This window comes from Sturnus vulgaris, unplaced genomic scaffold (assembly GCF_052056855.1).
Source record: "Sturnus vulgaris isolate bStuVul1 unplaced genomic scaffold, bStuVul1.hap1 Scaffold_504, whole genome shotgun sequence".
Lineage (NCBI taxonomy): Eukaryota > Metazoa > Chordata > Aves > Passeriformes > Sturnidae > Sturnus > Sturnus vulgaris.
In genome coordinates this window covers 26,187-43,245 of record NW_028276501.1, presented here as the reverse complement: position 1 = coordinate 43,245, position 17,059 = coordinate 26,187, and the positions used below count along the sequence as shown (strand labels likewise).

The 17,059-nt window shown below is 50.1% G+C and overlaps 1 long non-coding RNA gene across 1 annotated transcript; it reads left to right on the top strand.

Moving 5' to 3' along the window:
- Positions 1–3,152: 3,152 nt before the first annotated feature.
- Positions 3,153–6,085, top strand: LOC148217664 (uncharacterized). Its single transcript, XR_015800883.1, has 3 exons — positions 3,153–3,600; positions 4,262–4,360; positions 5,869–6,085. It is a non-coding gene; the product is annotated as an uncharacterized LOC148217664 (long non-coding RNA).
- The last annotated feature ends 10,974 nt before the right edge of the window (positions 6,086–17,059 follow it).

Genomic DNA, 17,059 nt, shown 5'->3' with positions numbered 1-17,059 from the left:
TGTGTCTTCTGAAAATGAGACTGTTGTATTCATTGCGCTGTGCTAAACACTTGTCATTCTCCCAATGCCAGGAAACAGATGAAGCTTGAAGAAAGAGGAAGGAATTTGGAAGCGTACAAACAAGCTGAGAAGAGGTTCAGAGATCAGGGTGCTCGCTGGCAGCAGGGGCTGGGGTTAGGGCTGAGCAGGAGCAAAGCCGGAGCACATCAACCTCACCTCGTGTTTTCTCGGGGGCTTTATGGCCCTGGCAAGAGAGAGATGTTCACTGATGAGTCCCAGGCCGAGCCGTGAGCACAGCATGTTGTGTTGGAGCTGGGGTTTTTTTTTGAGACGTTCAGCAGCCACACTCTCTAGTCAAGAGTCCTGAGGTTTGTTGCTGCTCCACTTTCATCCTCATATCCAGCTTCCAGCCCTTTTCTTCTCTCTGTCCAGTGTGTCTTTTGTGTTCCTTTCTTGTCCTGTGTGCTCCCCATCCCATTCCCGTTCCCTACGGAGGGGGAGGGTGTGGAGACTGGGGGCTCCGACGTGGTTTGGGGCACCCCAAGGTCCCTGGGAAAGGGAGCCGGGCTGCGCTGGAGGAGCAGGTGAGTCGGGCATGGGGGGGGGGGGGGGGGGGGGGGTCATGCTGGGTGCCAGAACATTGAGAGGGAGGGGTGGGTGTAGAATGCATGAAAAACAGAACCATAAAAAATACCTAAATATAGTCTAAAAGGAATGTTTAAATGCTTTTTATTTGGGTAGAGGCACGGTTTTTATAGCTAATATAAAAATAAAATATAAAGAATAGAAATAGATTGGTATACATGTAAAATATAATGAAATCTAAGTAGCAAATATCTATGAAAAATCTAGTGTATAATAGAAATAATGCAAATATAAGAATATGTATAAATATAAAATAGAGCTATGAGAATGGGAATAAGAATGGGGTAAAACATCAGTGAGAAATGGAAAAAAACCACATGAAAAATGGTGGGAAAATCAGTGAGAAATGGAGAAAAATCAGTGAAAAACGGGGGGGGAATCTTTGAAAAATGGGGAAAAAAATCAGTGAGAAATGGGGGAAAAAAATCCATGAAAAATGGGGGAATAAATCAGTGAGAAACGGGGAAAAGTGGGGGAAAAAATAATTGAGAAATGGGGGAAAAAATCCGTGACGAATGGTGGGAAAAGTCATTAAGAAATGGGGGAAAAATCAGTGAGAAACAGGAAAAAAATCAATGAGAAATGGGGGAAAATTTGGGACAAAATCAGCGAGAAATGGGGGAAAAAGCAGTGGTAAATGGGGGAAAAGTCGATGAAAAATGGGGAATATTCAGTGAGAAATGGGGGGGGGGGGGGGAAATCAGTGAGAAATGGGGAAAAAATCCGTGGAAAACAGGCAAACAATCCATGGGCAATGGCGGGAACAGAGCGAGCTGTTGTTGCTCGTGCTGTGGTGGCCGATGCTGTGGGGAAAAAATAAGTGAAAAATGGGGGCAATAATCAGTGATAAATGGGGAGAAAATCAGTGATTAATGGGCGGAAAAATGCATGAAAAATGGAAGGAAAAATTCAGAGAGAAATGGGGGCAAATATCAGTGATAAATGGGGAAAAAAAATCAGTGATTAATGGGGGGAAAAATGCATGGAAAATGGGGGAAAATTCAGAGAGAAATGGGGGCAAAAATCAGTGAGCAATGGGGGAAAAAATCAGTGAGAAATGGGGGAAACATCATGGTGAAATGGGGAAAAAAAATCTTTGATAAATTGGGGAAACAAATCATTGAGAAATGGGGGAAAAAAATCAGTGAGAAATGGGGAAAATATGGGAAAAAATCCACGAAAATTGCGGGAAAAAATGCATGAAAAATTGGGGAAAAATCAGTAAGAAATGGGGGAAAAAATCCATGAAAAATGGCGGGAAAAATCAGATCGGCGATCGATAGCTAATGCGTGCCGATCGATTAGATCGGCGATCGATTGATCACGACTACCGATCGATTATATCGGCGTTCGATTGCTAATGCCTGCCGATCGATTAGATCGGCGATCGATTGATCCCGCCTGCCGATCGATTAGATCGGCGTTCGATTGCTAATGCCTGCCGATCGATTAGATCGGCGATCGATTGGTAATGCCTGCCGATCGATTAGATCGGCGATCGATTGATCGCGCCTGCCGATCGATTCGATCGGCGATCGATTGCTAATGCCTGCCGATCGATTCGATCGGCGATCGATTGATCGCGCCTGCCGATCCATTAGATCGGCGATCGATTGCTAATGCCTGCCGATCGATTCGATCGGCGATCGATTGATCGCGCCTGCCGATCGATTCGATCGGCGATCGATTGCTAATGCCTGCCGATCGATTCGATCGGCGATCGATTGCTAATGCCTGCCGATCGATTAGATCGGCGATCGATTGATCGCGCCTGCCGATCGATTAGATCGGCGATCGATTGGTAATGCCTGCCGATCGACTAGATCGGCGATCGATTGATCGCGCCTGCCGATCGATTGCTAATGCCTGCCGATCGATTAGATCGGCGATCGATTGCCAATGCCTGCCGATCGATTAGCTCGGCGATCGATTGATCGCGCCTGCCGATCGATTAGATCGGCGATCGCTTTCCCAATGCCTGCCGATCGATTGCTAATGCACACTATTTGCACACTCCTTGCACACGCTTTGCACTCATACAGAGGCAGGAGGTTTCTCAGTTCTGGTCGCGGTTTTTTGGGGCGTTCATTCAGGGGGATTTCCTCAAGGATTGGGACACTCCTTGATTCCATCCCTTGCCTGTCTCCCAAGCGCCACCCTGTGGGCAGAGCGCGGTACTGCGCGCCTGCCTCTCCCAAGATGGCGGCTCGGGTGTCGCTCCCCGACCTTCTAACTCTGGCTGCAAAAGGAGGGTGGCACAGCAAGGAGCCCGCTCGCTCTAGTGGGATGCCTGCGCACGACGCCGACACCGATCCCACGGGTGCGATTTTCGGCGGCGTTTCCAATCGTGCGGACATCTCCTTCAGCCCGCTTCGGCCCGGGGGAGAGGGCGGGGCCGCCAGCGATGGTCCCGGCGCAGCCCGGGCAGGCTCGGGGCGGAGCCGGGGCTTGGCGAGGCGGGGCACGGAGGTCCCGGGGACGGGACCGGGCGGGGCCGGGGCGGTGCTTTAGGGGCGGTCCCCAGTGGTCCCGGGCGGCACCGGGGGCGGGGCCGGGTGATCCCGGAGCGGTACCGAGCTGTGCTGGGGACGGTGCTGCAGGGGCGGTGCCGCGCCCGCCTCAGGGTGATTGAATGCCCAGAAATCGCCTCCTCTGCCCCGTGCTCACACTGAGCTGCGGGCTGCAGCGTGCTGTCGGAGCTCCGCACACAGCACGGATTTGGGCTTCCCCTCCTCTCAAACCCTCTCCCCCTTCTTCCTCCTCCTCATCTTCCTCTTTGTCCTCTGTCACTGCTGAGGCTCTGGAAAGAACTGAAATTCTGCAGGGAGAGATGTCCTCTCGTGGCCCCAGGGACTGCCTCGGCACGGGCCACGAGCGCCTCCGGCCCCTGCCTTCTCCTGCTTGAAAAGATCACCTGGAGCCCGAGCTCGGGGGGTGAAATCAGCTGAAATCCAGGTAACTCTGTCAAGTGCCCCCCAGGGACATCGGCGGGGCTGGGGGATGAGGGTTTGAAACAGCAAATTCTTTGGAATATACACCTGTCCCTGTGCCGATGCTGCTGAGCTTCCTGCCACAGTATATCCCCACTCCATGAGGCGCTGTGAGGTTATGGCAGTGGGAATTGAGCAGGGAATTCGGGGCTATGGCATAATTCACGGGAGCTAGCAAAGCTGACAGCCAACCCCAAATCGGGGCACAGCACAGAGAACAATCTGTGTGCTGCCCTGTCAGCTCAAGCTCCTGGGCTGGGAAGTATTGGGAGTTAAATGTATGGAATTACACAAATCACAGCAACTGGCATCACCCAGAGGGACAATCCAAGGCCCAAACAATTCCTCCACAGTCCACTCTGGGAAAAACACCCTGTGCCTGCCAGGAGCTCTGACCCTGCTTTTCCTACCAGCTCCTGAGCAGTGTCAGGGCCACCACGACGCCTTTAAAATCCAGATAAACCCCAAATCCTACACAGTGAATAATCCAAAGAAAGTACTGAATTGTTGTCATTAAAAGCTCAAAACTCATTAAGAATTCTATGACAACAGTGTAATGGACTCCCAGGAACCTCATGAATGCTCTCGGTTTCATTTTTGTGTATTTTTACTCCCTCATTTGGCAGCTTGTAAAACTTATCCTGGAATTCAGAGGTCAAGCAGGATCGACTTTGGATTGACCTTCACCTCTGTTCCCACTTTGTGCAAACACAACTCGTGCCCAGGTGGGTGAACTCATCACCTCAGCTTTTCACTCCAGAGTATCCCCTCCTTATTTCCCTGTAGATGAACTCAGATCCACTCCTCACCTCCACTGGTCATCCAAGCGTCCATTCTGTTCCCCACAGGCCCTGGTGGCCCCAGGGAGCTCCCTTGGCCTTTCTCCTGCCCCTCTGCAGCCCGAGGTCGCTACACAAACAGTTCTTGTGTCCCCTCTAAATGACCCCGGGTTTTCTGCTCAATGAATGGCATGACCCGTGCCCACTGCTCATGATTCACCCAACCAAAATCAAGAGCAAATGTTGCTTGGGCTTTAAGAACTTGAAATAACTCTGAAGCAAAAGAAATCACCTTTTTCTTCTGGTTTTTATTTTTATTTTTTCATTTAAGATGCTGGACTTGCCTCTGTGGATGTGTGCTGAGCTCTCACTGCAGGGGACTGTCAGGCCTGAATGGCTGTGAGTTCGTGTTCTTCTCAGTAGGGAATCAGAAATTATTCTTAGACCATAGAATTGTTTTCTGAAACCTTTCCCCTTTCCTCTTTGTGCCTTTGAATTTTTCAGCTGTTCCCTGTTGTCACTTCCCCTGCCTGACTTCTGTGCAGCTCCTAGCTGGGAAAAACTGGAAAACTTAGGGGGTACAGAGGTGGAATTTTTGGCTGGATTTTTCTAACATTTCTAATTTTGCTGAACTTATTTCCCAGTGAGAAGAGCACGAACTCACAGCCATGCAGGCCTGACAGTCACTGCGGGAAATCTGACACAGTATTAATAAGTAACCTTTCCTGAGAGCAGTCACCACCCCAGTCCTCCAGCCTTGTCAAATGTTTGCAATGAATGGACCCAAGTTCTAATCCTTAATCTAAATTTATGTCAGCTTTTGTTAGAAAGATACCGGACAGTAAATCATACAAGAGAATTTAAAAATTGCACAAAGAATAAGCCGGCCCAGACCAAACCCAACCGCCCCCATCACCGCTCCACCCCAATTTTGGGAGAAACAGTGATACAGTTTATAAATACTCTCCTTCCACACTATTCAGTCCTTCACCGCACATCCCCAGAGAGGAGTCCCTCAGACCTTGCTCCCCTGAACACCAGGAGAGCTGGAGTTTCACCCAGATCCCACATTCCCATGGCAGTTAATCCCAGCAGGGAGGCAAAGAGGAACCCTGCATCCTCTGACATAGCCCACAGCACGGGCAGCACCAGGAGCCCTCCAGGCTCAGACCTCTGGTGCTGAAGCCTCTGGGCTTTGGCTGATCAAACACCACAGCTCTTGGCAAAGATGCCAGGAGAGTCGTGATTCTTCCTGTCCTGAAAGAGAGGAGGAAAAGAAAATTAAGTCGACTGCAGAAGGATTCCAGCTCTCAACTTCTGCTCTGATTCCTCACTCTGGGGTTTTATCCATGACAAGTGACACCAATTCAGAGTGCCCTTTTCCAGCATTTTTATTCCTAACTATTAAAAGGATGCTCATTTCTCTTATTGTATTCTTTGCTTAATTTTATTAGAGGCATTTTCATCCCAGACCCCACTTGTCAGTTCTTCAATCCTTTAGCACTGGACTTGGCACAAAGGGATACCCGTGGTGCTGCATCACAAGAAATCCCAAAGAGAAACCCCTTCCAAACCTGACGGAGAAAGCTTTCAAGGCACTCCAGAACACAGACAGCTTTTCCTGCCTTGTCAGGCCACACCAATTCTGTCCCATCCACCTGAACTGTGCAGGTGAGGAAAAGGCTTTCCTTGCTCCTCGGGAATCACTGTCTGAGACCACAGATGTCCATCCTGGGCAGCACCTGGAAACAACGTGGGAAAGGCAAAATGAGAGTGTTTTCTATCAGAAAATTACTACTACTAATAAAAATAACAATCAGAACTTCTGGGACAAATTTAGTAACATCACTTTGATATGAGAAATACAGGCCATGCCCATCCTTGTAGCCCAGGTGAAAACAGGAAGGAGAACTAGAGGAAAAGCAGAGTCCCTTATTTGATCTCTGGACACAAACGGAGGCCTTTTCCCTGTGAAACCAAACTCACCCTTCCAGGGTTCCTGAGATCAGCTACGAGGAGGCTTTTGGCACTCCAAGAGCAGCTGGGTCACAGCTGGATGCGGCTTGGGTCTGGGAGACACCGTGCTCCTTCTGGAATTATAGCACGCAAATGCCTGCTCCTGGCCCCGGGCCCGGAGATAAAATCTGTGGGGTTTTTCCCTGTGCAACATTGTTCACCCCTCCCAGGTTCCTGAGATCTGCACAGAGGAGGCTTTGGGCACCCCAAAGGCAGCCAGGGTTACAGGTGGGGGCAGCTTGGGGCTGGGAGAAATCCTCATCCATTTGGAATTTTATCAGGCAGAAACCTGGCTGGGTGCACAGGTCTCTGGACACGACCAGTGGCCCTTTCCCCTGTGAAACAAAACTCACCCTGCCAGGCTCCTGAGACCACTTAGGAGGAGGGGTTTGACTCTCCAAGAGCAGTCGCAACGAGAGATGCTCACACAGAAGGCCATGCAGAAGAGGAAACGAGCGCACCCGCAGCCCCCCAAGGCGCGCCCCAACGCCCCAGACCCGGCACTGCCAGCTCGGGCAGTCCCATAAAGCATCCCCCGCCTCCGCAGCGGCGGGACAGGCGGGGCCCGGGGTCCCGAGGAAACCGAGCGTGCCCGGAGGCGCGGCAGGACGGCAGCGCAGCGCCGCCTGGCGGCGGAGCAGGAGAGCAGCGCCGGGCCCCATGGCAGTATCGGTACCCGTGCGCCCCCTGCTGTCCGCGGCGATGCAGCGCCCGATGCCGAGTTCCACGCCCGTGTCGCCGAGGGAGAGGGGCACCGCTGGCTGGGGCCTCCCCGCCGACACGGACAGAAGCCGAAGCAGAAGCCCCGGTGCCATTGGCGGCCCCTACCCAGCGGGCCGGGCTCCGCCGGGCCCGCGGCCCCGCGCGGTATCGGGTCGGCCCGCTCCCGTCTTCGTCGCACCCGGGCCCTGCTCCTGGCATGAAGCGCGTCACCGCCCCGCGCCGTCCCGCCCCCCGCGCGTCATCGCGTGCGTTCGGCGGCCCGCCCCGGGGGCGGTGCCGGGGGCGCTACCCGGGGCGGTGCCGGGGCAGTGCCGGGGGCGGCACCGGGGGCGGTGGCCGGGGCGGTGCCGGGGGCGTTCCCGGTCGCCGTGCCGGGGTAGCCCGGGGAGCGGTTCCGGGAGCGGTTCGGGGGGCGGTGCCGATTGCAGTCCCGGTCACTGTCCCCAGTCCCCGTCCCCAGTCCTGGTCCCGGTCCCAGTCCCCGGTTCCGGTCCCCGATCCTGGTCCCAGTCCCAGTTCCCCGTCCGGAACCCGATCACGGTCCTGGTCCCAGTCCCCAATCCCGGTCCCGGTCCCTGTCTCCAGTCCCCGTCCCCGATCCCGGTTCCGGTCCCTGTCCCAGGTCCCCGTCCGCGATCCCCGGTCCCTGTCCCATTTCCCCGTCCCGGTCCCCGATCCCAGTCCCGGTCCACGTCCCCGATCCCGATTTTTCCCCGCCTTTCACACTGATTTTTCCCCCGATTTATCAATGATTTTTTTCCCCATTTTTTCCCATTTCTCACTGATATTTTCCCCCATTTTTCAGGGATTTTTTTCCCCATTTCTCACTGATTTTTTTCCCCATTCTTCATGGAGTTTTCCCCCCGTTTTTCACTGATTTTTCCCCATTTCTCACTGACTTTTTCCCCATTTTCCCCCATTTCTCACTGATATTTTCCCCCATTTTTCATGGATTTTTTCCAGATTTATCCCCATTTCCCACTGATTTTTCCCCATTTTTCATGGACTTTTCCCCCCGTTTCTTACTTATGTTTTTCCCCGATTTCTCATTGATTTCCCCCCCCCCCATTTCGCACTGATTTTTTACCCATTTTTCCCCATTTCTCACTGATTTCTTTCGCCATTTTTCATGGAATTTCCCCACCCATTTCTAACGGATTTTTTCCCCACTTTTCCCCATTTCTCACTGATTTTTCCCCCATTCTTCAGGGATTTTTTTCCCCATTTCTCACTGATTTTTCCCCCCATTCTTCATGATTTACAGGATACTCTATCGTGAATGGAAAGCAATTAAAGGAAGGGGGGAGGTTACCAGCCACCTGGTCAGCTCAGACAGCAGAGCTGCACACGCTTTTGAGAGCCTGTGAATTATAGCAGGACAAGACATTACATATATTTACTGATTCTAAATATGCATATGCGGTAATACATGCATTTGGAAAACTATGGGGAAAAAAAGAGGTTTATTAAGCTGCAGAAGAAAGAAGAAAAAAATTGGTTTACAAGGGATGGCAAGCAGTGGATACCAAAAGCTCTAGCCTTACAATTGTTAAAACAACTTCATTAAAGGAGTCGTTCTGTGCCTTCTTTGGGGTGAGGAAAAAAGGCTGAGGGGGGCTCCGACGTGGTTTGGGGCACCCCAAGGTCCCTGGGAGAGGGAGCCGGGCTGCGCTGGAGGAGCAGGTGAGTCGGGCATGGGGGGGGGTCATGGTGGGTGCCAGAACATTGAGAGGGAGGGGTGGGTGTAGAATGCATGAAAAACAGAACCTTAAAAAACAGCTAAATATAGTCTAAAAGGAATGTTTTATTGGCTTGTGTTTGGATAGAGGTAGGGTTTTTTTATAGATACTGTAAATAGAAAAGATAAAGAATAAAAATATAGAAGCAAATATAAGAAACCAATATATAAATATATTACATTACATTATATTATGTTATGAAAATAGAAATATATAAATATTCAGACTTTAAAAGGAATGTTTTATTGGTTTTTATTTGGTTAGAGGAGGGTTTTTTGAAAATAATATAGGCAAAAATATACAAATATGCAAAAATAGATACTGACATAAAATGATGATAACTATATATGCATATATATATGTAAGTATAAATATATAGAAATAAATATAAATATAAAATACATGTATGTAGTATGTAATATAAATAATTTATCGATTTTAATATGTTATATTAAATAGTATGTTATAATAGAATGTAAATAGCATCGAGTATATTAATATACTAGTAAAAACTACATTAAATAGTATATAAATATCGAATACACAATATAGACATATAAATCTACAGATATAAATATGAAAACTAAATAGAAAAATATATTCAAATATAATTTAAAATAATCGAGTTTTTAGTTTCTATTTGGTTAGAGGCAGAGCTTTTAAAGAAATAATATTAAAAACTATGAACCTCCAAATATAGATGGATATAGATAAAATAGAAATAACATTAGTAATATAAATCTATGTATATAATGAATAATAAAATAATATTGTATATATGATAAATAGAATAGCAATTAAATTGAATATATGAAATATGTCTAGATTATGACTAGAAATTAAATATTAAAAAATAGATGATTTATATATATAAAAGGTTTTTTTTTCATTTGGTCAGAGGCAGGGCATTTTTAGTTTGGGTCGGGGTTTTTTTGGGGCGTTCATTGAGAGGATTTTATGACGGGTGGGGACTCTGGTGCTTGGAACTCTCTCCCTTCTCTGTCTGTCCCTGACAGGGCGGCAGTGCCGGGCTGAGTTGGGCGGCAGTGCTGCCGCCGTGTGGACACAGGCGGGTACTGCACCGTGCCCCTCTCAGGATGGCGGAAGGGCCCGCGGGCCGGGACCCAGCCGTGCGGCAGCGCTCAAGATGGCGGCCTCTCTAGGACCCCGGCGGATAGGCGTTTACATAAAACGCCTGTCCGCGCTCGCCGGCGCCCTCACGCCCGCGGCACCGAGGACCGCGCGGCCGTTGTCGGCACGCTCTGACACGTCCGGGAAAATTGTCGGCGAGCGGATCGGCGTCGGCGATTTAATCAGGCATCTTATGCCTACACACCGGGGTCCTGATTTTTTCCCGCCCTTTCTGCCGCCATTTTTGGCAGGTCAGCCGGGGTGCCGCCCGAGCCGCCATTTTGAGAGTGCGGACACACTCAAGATGGCGGCCTCTCTAGGACCCCGGCGGATAGGCGTTTACATAAAACGCCTGCCCGCGCCCGCCGGCGCCCTCACGCCCGCGGAACCGCGGACCGCGCGGCCGTTGTCGGCACGCTCTGAAACATCCGGGAAAATTGTCGGCGAGCGGATCGGCGTCGGCGATGTAATCAGGCATCTTATGCCTACACACCGGGGTCCTGATTTTTTCCCGCCCTTTCTGCCGCCATTTTTGGCAGGTCAGCCGGGGTGCCGCCCGAGGCGCCATTTTGAGAGTCCCGACACGCTCAAGATGGCGGCCTCTCTAGGACCCCGGCGGATAGGCGTTTACATAAAACGCCTGCCCGCGTTCGCCGGCATAAAAATAAATATGCATAAATATAAACATAGACATAAACATGCACAAACGTTAACCTGCATAGATATAAACATAAACATAAACATAAACATAAACATAAACATGCAAAACAATAATAATAAATAGAAATAGAAATAGAAATAGAAATACAAACATTAATAAAATCAGTGAGAAAGGGGGTAAAATCAGTGAGAAATGGGGGGGAAAAACCATGAAAAATGATGGAAAAATCAGAGAGAAATGGGGGAAAAATCGGTGAGGAATGGGGAAAAAGATCAACGAAAAATTGGGAAAAATCAGTCAGAAGTGGGGGATAAAAATCAGTGAGAAATGGGGGGAAAAGTCGGTGAGAAATGGGGAAAAAATCAGTGATTAATGGGCGGGAAAATGCATGAAAAATGGGGGGAATAATTCAGAGAGAAATGGGGGCAAATATCAGTGAGAAATGGGGGGGAAAATCAGGAAATATCCATGAAAATTGGGGGAAACATCCATGAAAAATGGCGGAAAAAATCAATGAAAAATGGCGGAAAAAATCAGTGAGAAATGGGGAAAAATGGGGAAAAAATCCACGAAAAATGGGTGGAAAAATCCATGAAAAATCAACGGAAAAATCAGTGAGAAATGGGGAAAACATCATGGTGAAATGGGGCAAAAATCAGAGAGAAATGGGGAAAAATCATTGAAAAATGGGGGATAAAAATCAGTGAGAAATGGGGGGAAAATGGGGAAAAACATCAGTGAGAAATGGGGAAAAAAAATCTTTGATAAATTGGGGCAAAAATCATTGAGAAATGGGGAAAATAATCAGTGAGAAATGGGGAAAATTTGGGAAAAATCCAGGAAAATTGCGGGAAAAAATGCTTGAAAAATTGGGGAAAAAATCCGAGAGAAAATCCCCGGGAATCCCCGGGAAAAACCCCCCGGAATCCCCGAGAAAATCCCCCGGAATTCCCCGGGAAAATCCCCCCGGAATCCCCTGGAAAATGCCCCTGAATTCCCCGAGAAACTCATCCCGGAATCCCCGTGATAATCCGTCCGCTATCCCCGAGAAAATCCCCCAGGAATCCCCCAGAAAATCTCCCCGAAATCCCCGGGATAATCTCCCCGGAATCCCCGAGAAAATCCGCCCCGAATCCCCTGGAAGATTCCCCCGGAATCCCCGAGAAAATCCCTCGGAATTCCCCGGGAAAATCAACCCGGAATCCCCGAGAAAATCCCCCGGAATCCCCGGGAAAATCCCCCAGGAAAATCCCCGGGATAATCACCCCGGAATCCCCTGGAAAATCCCCTAGGAATCCCCGAGAAAATCCCCCCGGAATTCGCCGGGAAAATCCCCCCGGAATCCCCCAGAAAATCCCCCCGGAATACTCTGCAATATCCCCCCGGAATCCCCTGGATAATCCCCCCGGAATCCCCGATAAAATCCCCCTGGAATCTCCAGGAAAATGCCCCGGGAATACGTGAGAAAATCTCCCCGGAATCCCCGAGAAAATCCCCCCGGAATCCCGTGGAAAATCCCCCCTGAATCCCCGAGAAAATCCCCCCGGAATCCCCGAGAAAATCCCCCCGGATTCCCCTGAAAATCCCTCGGAATTCCCCGGGAAAATCCTCCCGGAATCCAAGAGAAAATCCTCCCGGAATCCACGAGAAAATCCGCCCGGAATCCCCGGGAAAATCCTCCAGAAATCCCCGAGAAAATCCCCCGGAGTCCCCGGGAAAATCAACCCGGAGTCCGATGGAAAATCCCCCCAGAATCCCCTAGAAAATCCCCCCGGACTCCCCGAGAAATTTCCCCCGGAATCCCCGGGAAAATAGCCCCCGGAATCCGCGAGAAAATCCCCCCGGAATCCACGCGAAAATCCCCCAGAAATCCCTGTGAAAGCCCCCCCGGAATCCCCAAGAAAATCTCCCCGGAATCCCCGAGAAAATTCGCCCGTAATACTCGGGAAAATATGCCCGGAATCCCCTGGAAAAACCCCCCGGAATCCCCTGGATAATCCCCCCGGAATCCCCGATAAAATCCCCCTGGAATCTCCAGGAAAATGCCCCGGGAATACGCGAGAAAATCCCCCCGGAATCCCCTGGAAAATCCCCCCTGAATCCCCGAGAAAAACCCCCCTGAATCCCCGAGAAAATCCCCCCGGATTCCCCTGAAAATCCCTCGGAATCCCCGGGCAAATCTCCCCGGACTCCCCGAGAAAATCCCCCCGGAATTCCCCGGGAAAATCCCCCCGGAATCCCCGAGAAAATCCCCTAGAATTCCCCGGGATAATCCCCCCGGAATCCCCGAGAAAATCCCCCCGCAATCGCCGAGAAAATCCCCCCGGAATCGCCGGAATAATCCCCTGGAATTCTCCGGGAAAATCATCCCGGAATCCCCGAGAATATCCCCCCGGTATCGCCGAGAAAACCCCCCCGGAATTCCTCGTAAAATCCCCCCGGAATCCCCGGGAAAATCCCTCCGGAATTTCCCGGGAAAATCACCCCGGAATCCCCGAGAAAATTCTCCCGAAATACTCGGCAAAATCCCCCAGGAATCCACGGAAAATTCCCCGGAATCCAGGAGAAAATACCCCGGAATCCCCATGAAAATCCCCCCGGAATCTCCGAGAAAATCCCCCGGAATCCCCGCGAAAATCCCCATGAATTCCCCGGGAAAATAATCTCGGAATCCCCGAGAAAATCTCCCCGGAATCACCGAGATAATGGCCCCGGAATACCCGAGAACATCCCCCGGAATTGCCCGAGAAAATCATCCCGTAATCCCCGAGGAAATCCCCCCGGAACACTCGGGAAAATCCCCCCGGAATTCCTCGTCAAATCACCCCGGATACCCCGGGAAAATCCCTCCGGACTCCCCGAAAAATTCCCCCCGGAATACTCGGGAAAATCCCCCCGGAATCCCCGAGAAAATCCACCCGGAATCCCCTGGAAAATCCACCGGGAATTCCCCGGGAAATTCCTCGCTGAAACCCCTGGAAAATCCCCCCGGAATCCCGGAGAAAATCCCCCCGGAATTCCCCGGGAATATCCCCTCGGAATCCCCGGGAAAATCCCCCCGGACTCCCCGAAAAAATCCCCCCGGAATACTCGGGAAAATCCCCCCGGAATACTCGGGAAAATCCTCCCGGAATTCCCGAGAAAATCCCCCGGAATTCCCTGAGAAAATCGCCCCGGAATCCCAGTGAAAATCCCCCCGGAATCCCCGTGAAAATCCCCCCGGAATCCCCGGGAAAATCCCCCAGGAATCCCCTGGAAAATCCCCCAGGTATCCCCGATAAAATCCCCCTGGAATCCCCTGGAAAATCCCCCTGGAATCGCGGGGAAAAAGCCCCCCGCATTTCCCGGGAAAAATCCCCCCGGAATCCCCGATAAAATCTCCCCGGAATCCGCGAGAAAATATGCCCAGAATCCCCGATAAAATCCCCCCGGAATCCCCGGGAATATCCCCCAGGAATCCCCGATAAAATCCCCCCGGAATCCCCCAGAAATTCCCCCCGGAATCCCCGACAAAATCCCCCCGGAATTCCCGACAAAATCCTCCCGGAATCCCCGGAAAATCCCCCCGGAATCCCCGGAAAATCCCCGCGGAATTCCGGTCCATTTCTGTAGGAGAATAGTTTGTAAGGATAGTGCAGAAGGCACTAGTTGCCAACGAGTTACAGCTGTAGTGATTAGCAAGGAGTGGAAACAGCCTTGCCTGCCCAGTGAGGCTGGTTGTTATAAAAGCGTGGGTCAGCTGGCTGCCAGTTTCACTAAGCACAGCTCCAGCTGGAGGTGCAGAGCCTGCTGCAGTGTGGGCTGGAGCCTGCTGGCTGTGCTGCGAGGAGGAAGGGACACGTGGCCGTGCAAGGGATGGACAAGGTGAGAGGATGCTGTGTGTGGGACAGACAGGCTCAGGTGGCTGGGGAAGGGACAGGCTGGGGTTTAGCCAGTCGTACAGAGGAGAGGAGGAGTCGGTGCTGTGTGGAGCTGCCTGTGAGAAAAGGAGTCAGAGTTGCCTCAAAGAAATCTGTGGAGAGAAGGCATGAAAAGTGTGTAATGAAAGACTAATGTTGGTGCCTGTCATGTCTGTCTTGATATAATTGCTACACGTTTTCTCGGAATGCTTGAATTTAGACATAAAATGAAAACTTTATTGTAAGAAAGGAATGCATTTCTCACCAAAGTGGTGTAGGGTGGGGGATCACAACTCACAGATGGCCTGGAAGCGGAACGGCCACAGGGGTTACTGTAACTGGGCCTCCAGTACCAAAGCCCCAGTGGGTTTAAAGGCTAGAGCTGGGCTGGGATTAGCACGGGCTATGCAGCTGGGCTCATGCACAGGTCTGTCAGCACTCCTGCCCGAGGACAGTCCCTCACCTAGGGAGAGGTTCTAGGCCTGGAGATGAGGCTGAGTTTGGGAAGGGTGATGAGGACATGGTTAGGGAGGGATGTAAATGCATATCAAAAGACTTAATTTTGAGGGGTGGCAAGCATTAGCTATAAACCAGTAAGTATTTACAGCTAAAGGCTGGAGGTGGGGGCTGTCTGAGGAGGACAGGACTGTTTAAGGCTGAAGTTGGAAGAGAAACCTTGGTGAAGCTTTTGCGTTAGAAACGGCCTCACCTGCCAAATCAGATTTTTGTCTTCAGGATTGCATGAGTGAGGATGCCACAGCCAAGGAAAAGGTTCAGGTTTGGGAGGCAAAGGCGAGTTAGGCAGGGCTGCAGGGCTGGGGCTTGGCTGTTTCCATACTGCTCAGGGCAGCAAAGGGTAGCTGGCTCACTGGGCATTGGATCTAGAACTCTTTCTGGAACAAGGTGGAGAGCTGAGGTTCATGCAAGGAAGGGGCCAGGAATTCTTTGTCTGACTGGAAAATGCCAGAGGGGCAGTGTGTGACTCGGATAGGATGATATGTTCGTCTGGCGAGAGTCACAAAAGAATATTTTGGTTTACTGATAACTGGGCAGCTCAGAAGTTACTACTTGACTTAGTTGCTGCTCCCATCTGTTGCACACATAAACAGAGCAAAGCAGACGAATTCTCTCGGAGCCTGAGGTCTTTGACTGGCCCTCCAAAAATGCTGCCCGCTAAAAAACAGACGTGGGGGAGGAAAGTTGTCAGATACAATAGAGCAAGAAAAGGCCACGGGCTTCAAAGTGCCCTCCAGCAGACCATGGAAGTGACCTGTCTGGAAGTGAAACCAGCAGTCTGCTTCCCCAGCCTCCTGGAAGCCTCTAACAGCTACACAGGCAGTGAGGGGAGAGAACAATTCAACCTAAAAATAATTTTCAGTAGCGTTCTGCACTGCTGTTAAAAATACTGCAACCAGGGAATGTGGTGTGGTGATAACTATTAGGCCTGTAAGTCTGGTAACTGGGGCTTTTAGCTCAAACATCTCGGTATGGCTACTTTGAGCCTTGTAAAAGCTGCGTTAAGTCCAATTTCTTGGGTAGTTCTACTAGCTCTAGCCTTGCTTTTCATCCCCTCAGTAACAAAGCAACTCCCTCTCGAGAATGTTATTTACTTTCCATATGATGTGCCTACCAATTTCTGGAATTGCAAATGTCTTTGGATACATGCGTAAATTGAAGTTTCAAGAAAGCTGTCAAGCTAAAACAAAGGCTTGCCATAATGCAGAAGAAAATGTTTTATGGAAGAACTGAGAGGTCCCTACCTGGGCATAGAATTTGCTATACGAAGGTGTGTTCCAAACGGATCTGCCATCTAAACAAGCAGAAAAATAGTTGGAATGTAGTGAGTTCAATTTAACTATTGCTAGAAATAGGAATTATTAGCAGAGCTTGGAGCATGATATCACTAGCAGCAGTAAGACGCTTTTAGCTTGCTTCTCATAAATTACTTGTAAAAAGCATTTGTACCTAGTGTGTAGCAATTAATATTTCCCCATTTTCTTCCCCCCCGCCCCCCAGTCTCAGGTACTCCTTTTATTTTACCCTTTTCTGTCTTGTAACATCACCTTCCTTTATTTTATTCTATCTTCTGTTCTCAGAACATCGCAGCATCCTCTGTCAATGTGAAAGCATTTGTTCATCCTGTCTTGGAATGGCTGTCAATGTTGCCCTCTTCTGGATCACTTTTTTTTTTTTTTTTTTTTAACAATATGTTGCTAAATGTCAGGAAAATTAATCCACAAACACCAGCGGTTTATGTCCAAAAAGGAAACAGAGGAGTCCTTTTTGCTTTATTCGAATAAAGGGAGAGGCCATGGGACATTCCCCTGGGATCTCTCAAATTTTTGGAGGACGCAGCCTCCTTTTTATCCTATTTTCCCGGCCGCATTTCCCTCTCTCTTTTCCCATTGGCTGAGGTACTTGAGAGGCACAGACTTCCCGGAACGCCTGATACCTGAAATTCCCCTCTAATGTATAA